We start from the raw sequence: 6,244 nt of genomic DNA on the forward strand, positions 1-6,244 counted from the left end.
TGCAGAGGGAGAAGCTATAATTGGATGCTGCAGATTTACCACTCAGCGTTAGTTGATGTATAACACTCATCTATATGAAACTCTCTCTCCCTCAGTCGCTGTGCTTTCTGCCGTGCACCAGCTTAACCTGCATCTCATCAGTGGCACAGAGCTGCGACTGTCTGATGCATGATGCACCTTCAGGATACAGATGCAAACAAGCAAACACAAAAGAAACAAATGGGATAGCACTATTGAGAAGGTTACAAAATGATTCAGAAAATACCTTCAGCACTTTATATAAAGATGGCTGCAGCTGTGTTTTCCCACTGCTAACTGTAAACTTCAGGCATGAACATTTCCAAGGTTTCCTCTGCACTGTGTGCAGCAGGAGCCCAGTGTACAGCGTGACACAGTACACTGTACCACTGCAGTGCATTATGTAGGGTTAATGACATGCACTGACATGACACGATACCCACAATAGAAAATGAAATGCATTTTAATGCAGCGTGACATGAATTAACCTAGTGTAACCAGCACCGTCCTTCACAGTATTTCAAAAATGCTGAAATATACTCGTCACTTCTTAAGTCTCATAATTACATCTCAGTCTTAATATGCTTTCAATGTCTTATGATGCGTCACAAGTGACATGTAATGCCAAGTGTTAATGAAATACCCACTAAATCAATGAAAGTCCAAGCATTCACACATCTATCGACTACAGGGAGTCGACACCCTTTCATTTATCTCCCACAGCAGAAACCCACTTCCTTGTGCAGGCGGGAGAGGAAAATGGGACTGTTGTTGGATTAAAATCTTGTGCAGGTTTAAGGTTTAAGCTCCAGACCATCCCTTTGGTTGTTATATTTGCAGCTTTACCCTGAAAATGCTGATGCAGTTCATTGATGTCGGAGGTGAATGAGATGATTGTGAGATTTGAGAGTGTTGGATTTTGGAGAGTCTTTTAGCTGTTAGAAATATAAAGTGCTCTGTAGTGCCCTATTGGTTTACTGGCAGATTCAAAGCTTCACGCAAATGATGGTGTCATGGGTAACGAGAGTGAATTTTAGTACTGAGAGACAAGGTTTTGTTTTAAAATGTCAGGCTGAACAAAGCCCTGGAGTTAATGCGTTTTTGTGTGTTTTGTTGCTGCTAAATGCTTAGGTTATTGCAGTGAAAGGCTGGCCTAAGTGTCTTGTTTAAATGGGTTTATGGTTAAAGGTTTATTTTATTAAGACATGGTGAATGTTTGTTGCAAATTAGATGTTAGATTTGTCACTTTTTAACAGGTTTGCAGGGGATTAGTCTTTGATAATCTGCTTTATTTGTCATAAAGCCCCAGATTGTTTTGGCTACGTACGGTGTAGCCTGAACACTGAATGCAATCCTACTTTACATTTCAAATAATGCATGCTGCTCGCTGATGCTTTGAAAATGCGCACCAGAGAACTCCATATAATGAAAAGATTGCGTTATTTTTGCCATACACCCTTGGGAATGCAGTCTGAGATACAGGCATTTGCTTTAACTTTGAATCCATACTAGTGTCATTTTAGCCTTGTCCAGATCAGATGAGACATGTTTTAAATAATTATCCCTGGAAGTTCAATTATGATGAAAATATATGTCTGATGAAGTTCACATTAGCATGCGTGCAGTAATCAGTGCTTTCATGTCTCTTTGTCAGTACAGTTCATGTACATGTTGCAGTGTATTAGGAAGGACTAGCATTGGTTTAATCACTTTGACCAACGTTCAGTGGAATTTGCTGCCTGCTAGTGAGAGTGCGTGACTCGACCAACGCCAGTATTAGTCAGTCTGCTCAAACCCCTCAGATCTAAAATGCGCAGAGCAGGGCTGATGTGCTGCCACAATGTCACTATCCAGCATTGTGTGCCATATTGAAAGGTGGAAGTACTGGGTGGGCAGTTTTAAGGAACAATGGCTAATTTACCATTCAGTCACAGATCAGTTTTTAAATGGGATCAGTTCCCGCCGTTAATAACCTGTGTCACTGGAACACAAAACACTCTACTGCTTTTCCAGCTGTGACAGGAACTGATTTCAACTGCAGAACCTCAATGGGGGCCCCAGGAGCTCTCTCTTCTCTATCAAGTTACCTACCTAATTTGCTCGGCATCTACCGCTTATTGCAAGAAAAATGGCGATGAGATAACTGAAACTGATGAAGTATCTGTACTATCTGGCGGTAGCTCTAGCAGTGGAGGCCATTTAAACACATTGCTGACTGATGAGTGACGATGAAGTCCTTCTAAAGTCGCCGCAACCTTCCTAGAGGCGGTTAAATGTGCTTTGACACGACTGATAAAGCCGATCTCGGGTGCGACCAGAACATCTGGGCATGTTTGACCCGGTAATGGAAATGCAGGTCAATGCAGCATGTTCGGCTCTCACAGGGCGCTCAATCAAAAACAATGGGCTTGGCAGGGTGGTGTGTTACTTTATGCAGGCTACCGGTGAGACAATGAAAAACAACAGCAGAATCACAAAGTTCACATTATGTGATCTACAAGGAATATGTTGACTTGCAGCAGCAGCTATCCTTGCATTTGGGTTTGCCTGAGCCCAGGGTTGGCGCTCCCACTATGTCAGTGCAGTAGTCTCATTAAAATGGATGAAGGCCTTGTGTTTTTGTCACACAGGGCTAATGCTGGCCTGAACGCGGCCTCGAGGCTCTGTTTTTGTGCAGGACTTGCTCGTAGAATTGATTTTTTTATTCTATTTTGTTCTTGTTATTCTGTAGGGTTATACTTTTTTCTTCTTTCTTTTTTTTTCTTTTTTTTTTAGTAATTTTTTGAAGTGATATTGAGCTGGCACCTCTAGCTGTTGGGCCTGAAGTTTGCATCTCTCAACCCATCCTCTTGTGCAAGTACCGGGCAGTGCGCACTTCTTTAATATGTAATGTTTCCTCAGTTTGACTGACCATTATTGAATGCTGTCCCTCCATATGGATTCTCCTAATAATGTGTTCATCCTGCCACTTTTCCATGTGGTGTTGAGGTTTTTCTGCCCTTGTTCAGTAAAAGCACAAAAGAGAGTTGGAGACAGCCACATGTGCTAATGACATTTGTGTTAAAATAATTCTCACTGTTCAATCACTTCTGTATCGCTGCCCAATTATTTACTATTGCCTGTCGTTGTCTTTTCTGTTAAGCTTACACATTGTGCCCAACTAGTCCCCATTAAGTACAAACTTATTTGTTTGGGGACTGCTGGAGGCATTTGTTATGTCCATTTATTATCTTTTTTTTTTTAGCCAATAACATTTAACTGTACTCTGTTTCTGCCAACCACTCAATGAGCAATTTGAGAATTGCACCAGGTTTCCCCCAAGAGGTCCACTTACAATGTGACAGCTAATCATTTTAGCATGCTCACATTACACTACTAATGAGGCCAGCAGTGGGAGAGTTGTTGGCATTTAACAAGGAGGACAATGGGCTGGCCAGTTGCTTTCTGTCACATTTCCCCCATAAATCTATATTCACTTAGCAGAAGGCATTTGATCATTTGTTCTAACACGGGAAAAGACAGGCATCATCACCTGGTTTTGCGGGTATTTATGGAATCAGGACATTTCCAACGTGGATTCCGCTCTTAAAAATTGGGTTATTTAAGTTTTGCACGATAAACCTGATTCCACTGGATTTTAACCCTCAGTTTCAGCATCAGTGGAGTGTTGCATGAGAAAACTGTCCTGCGCATGACTGTCCATTGTGGTTTGTCTTCATTTTTTTCAAATAGGGAACAGATAAATGTAAGTAATGTGGGTTGTACATGTTTTCTCATCAGAGTTGCTCAGAAAGTAGCTGTGTGCCAAGGTCAGCCCGTTGCAAGTTAAGGAGTATGAAGTGCTCTTCATAATTTGATGCATAATCAGCTGCTGATTGGGCTGGTCTGATCCACAGAGATGCAACTGACTCTGGCGCCGTGGCCTTGTTTAGAAAATCACAGAAATGCACACACACAACACACACACACACGCTTATGGCGTTTTGCCCATGACACACAAACAGCACATCTCTTCCAGCTAAACACATCTTGTTGCCCAAGGCTGACAATATGGTACCACTGTAACTACCGGGTGTTATAGACTTTGTGATGGCACATTTTCAGATACTCATTTTTCCATGAGAAAAAACAAAAAACAAAAAACAAAAAAAATCATTGTTACCTTTCCCATGTTTGGAACTATGTATCTCAGATTTTCTACACCCCAAACTCCTCTAGTAATTAGGCATGACTTAACACAAGGTTTCTTCTGAGATGAAGGTTTTTCCCTAAACCACAATAAAATGCAAGCTAATTTCTTTCTTCTTCTTTTTGTCTGTTTTTTTTCAGACCCAGTGATCAGGAGGAAAGCCACATGTCTGAAGTCAATAAGGAAACAGATGAAGAGAAAAAAAATTAAATAAAGGGATATCAGTTCGCCAAATCGCATCCATTTCAGCCTTCATCCTCACTGTTATCATCCTGTCGTATCATTTTTTATCAAAGTCATCATCATTACGACCACCACTGAGTAAGCACACTGAAACTGAAAATACTTTAATGTGAAGAGGAACGCTGTATGACCGTATGCGACTGCACCACCTGCATTGTTAACATTGTGGTTGTAGTCATCCAGGACCTCTGCACATCTTCATTATCACATCTCCATCATCACCACGGAGTGCATTTACGTGCACACAGCATGACGGATAACATCTCACTTAATGTCTATTTCTAAAGAGTTGCATCTTTCTATGTGTCTGACAGGCATCCCTTTATATGAGTCATCAGAATAACACTGGCAATCTATACAAGCATCTCATTATTCACACGCTTTGACCCAGACGCCATGCTGGCTCCTGTAAATGGGATATGTGGTGCACAGGTGGAACCTCAGATATGTATATATCCACGTGTGTGTGTGTGCACGTAATTGTCATTTCCTAGCGTCATCATTATCATTATCATCATGATTGTTATGGTTCCCTGCAGGGATTGAAGTTAGCAGGAGAGCAAATAGACAGAGAAACCTCAGACCTTTTGACCCAAACCAGAAGAACCCCCCCAACCCTCCACCCCCCCAAAAAAAAGAACACAAATGCTTTGTCTTCACTTTTCTCCTTCTGTGTTCCCCTTACTTTTTCTTTGGGCTTTATCTTTTGTATGTGTACATAAAGCAATTTCAAATCTTATAGTTTTGTACATGTAATTTTTATGGTGTGTGGAAATTTTCTAATAAAATAAAACAAAAATGGACGACTTTCTCCGAGACTGACTGCATTGTTTCCGTCTTTTTTTCTTTGTAAACTCTTCTTTCATTCAGCAGCAGTACCTTATAAAGGTCTTCTGGATTGCTCTTGTTTCTTACTCCCAGTTATTAATGTTTCCTGTGAAAATAACCTAAATCTGTCTGCTTCCTTCCGCCCTCTCCTATTATCGCCTCCTACCACTCCACCCCCTCCCCTCATCTATTCCCCTCAGCTTTCAACCCCATTCTCTCTTCTCCTAACCTCCAATCCCCACATCTCTCGATCTCTCTCCTGCTCTGTTTTTTCCTCTCAACTTTAATACCCAATCTGCTCGACACAACTCCATTCTGCTAGCCAGATATACTCCATTCCTCAGTTCTCTGCTCCTAAATTCTTGGCAGGCAGCCAGCACAGGATCAGCTCCCCTCCATATCTGTCTCCTCTTTCTACTTTACTCTCATCACCACCTGTTAACTCTATTTCCTCTCCCTTCCTATTTTTTCTCTTTACACATGAAGCAAAAAGAATTAGAACGGACGAGGTATAATGAAAGGAAAAGTAAAATATATCTTTTCTAACAGAAGCCGAAAGAGGGAATGACTGCTCCAACATTAAGACGGCACTGCCAAAGACAGAAAAAGAAATGGAGAAAGGATGAAGGAGGATGAACACACAGTCACACCATGAGTTATCAGCAGCTGTAGAAAATGCGGCACCTGGGGTCTCATTTTGAGCACGAGCTTAATGTTAAAATTTGATTCATGTTTCACTCTTGAGCTTTAAAGCAGGCAGTGAATATGATTAGAACATAAAATCAATACAGCGGAGTAGAAAGCTGAGGCGAAAATATCTTGATGAGTAATTATTATCGCTGCGAATTAATTATTAAATGAACATCTTTGCATGTGTACACGCTGAAAAGTTTTCTGCCACGGATATGAATAAAAGAAGAGGCATTTAAGATGACAACATCACATCAAAATCACCATGATATTGGA

General features: G+C 41.1%; 1 protein-coding gene across 1 annotated transcript in view; it reads left to right on the top strand.

The window, feature by feature from the left end:
- The window catches only part of LOC143323143 (leucine-rich repeat and fibronectin type III domain-containing protein 1-like protein), a 164,205-nt gene extending 159,131 nt beyond the window's left edge, over window positions 1-5,074 (top strand). Inside the window, exon 11 of the mRNA XM_076734808.1 lies at window positions 4,348-5,074. The gene's annotated coding sequence lies outside the window, so the exon portion shown is untranslated. The remainder of the gene's footprint in view (window positions 1-4,347) is intronic.
- The last annotated feature ends 1,170 nt before the right edge of the window (window positions 5,075-6,244 follow it).

This window comes from Chaetodon auriga, chromosome 7 (assembly GCF_051107435.1).
Source record: "Chaetodon auriga isolate fChaAug3 chromosome 7, fChaAug3.hap1, whole genome shotgun sequence".
NCBI lineage: Eukaryota > Metazoa > Chordata > Actinopteri > Chaetodontiformes > Chaetodontidae > Chaetodon > Chaetodon auriga.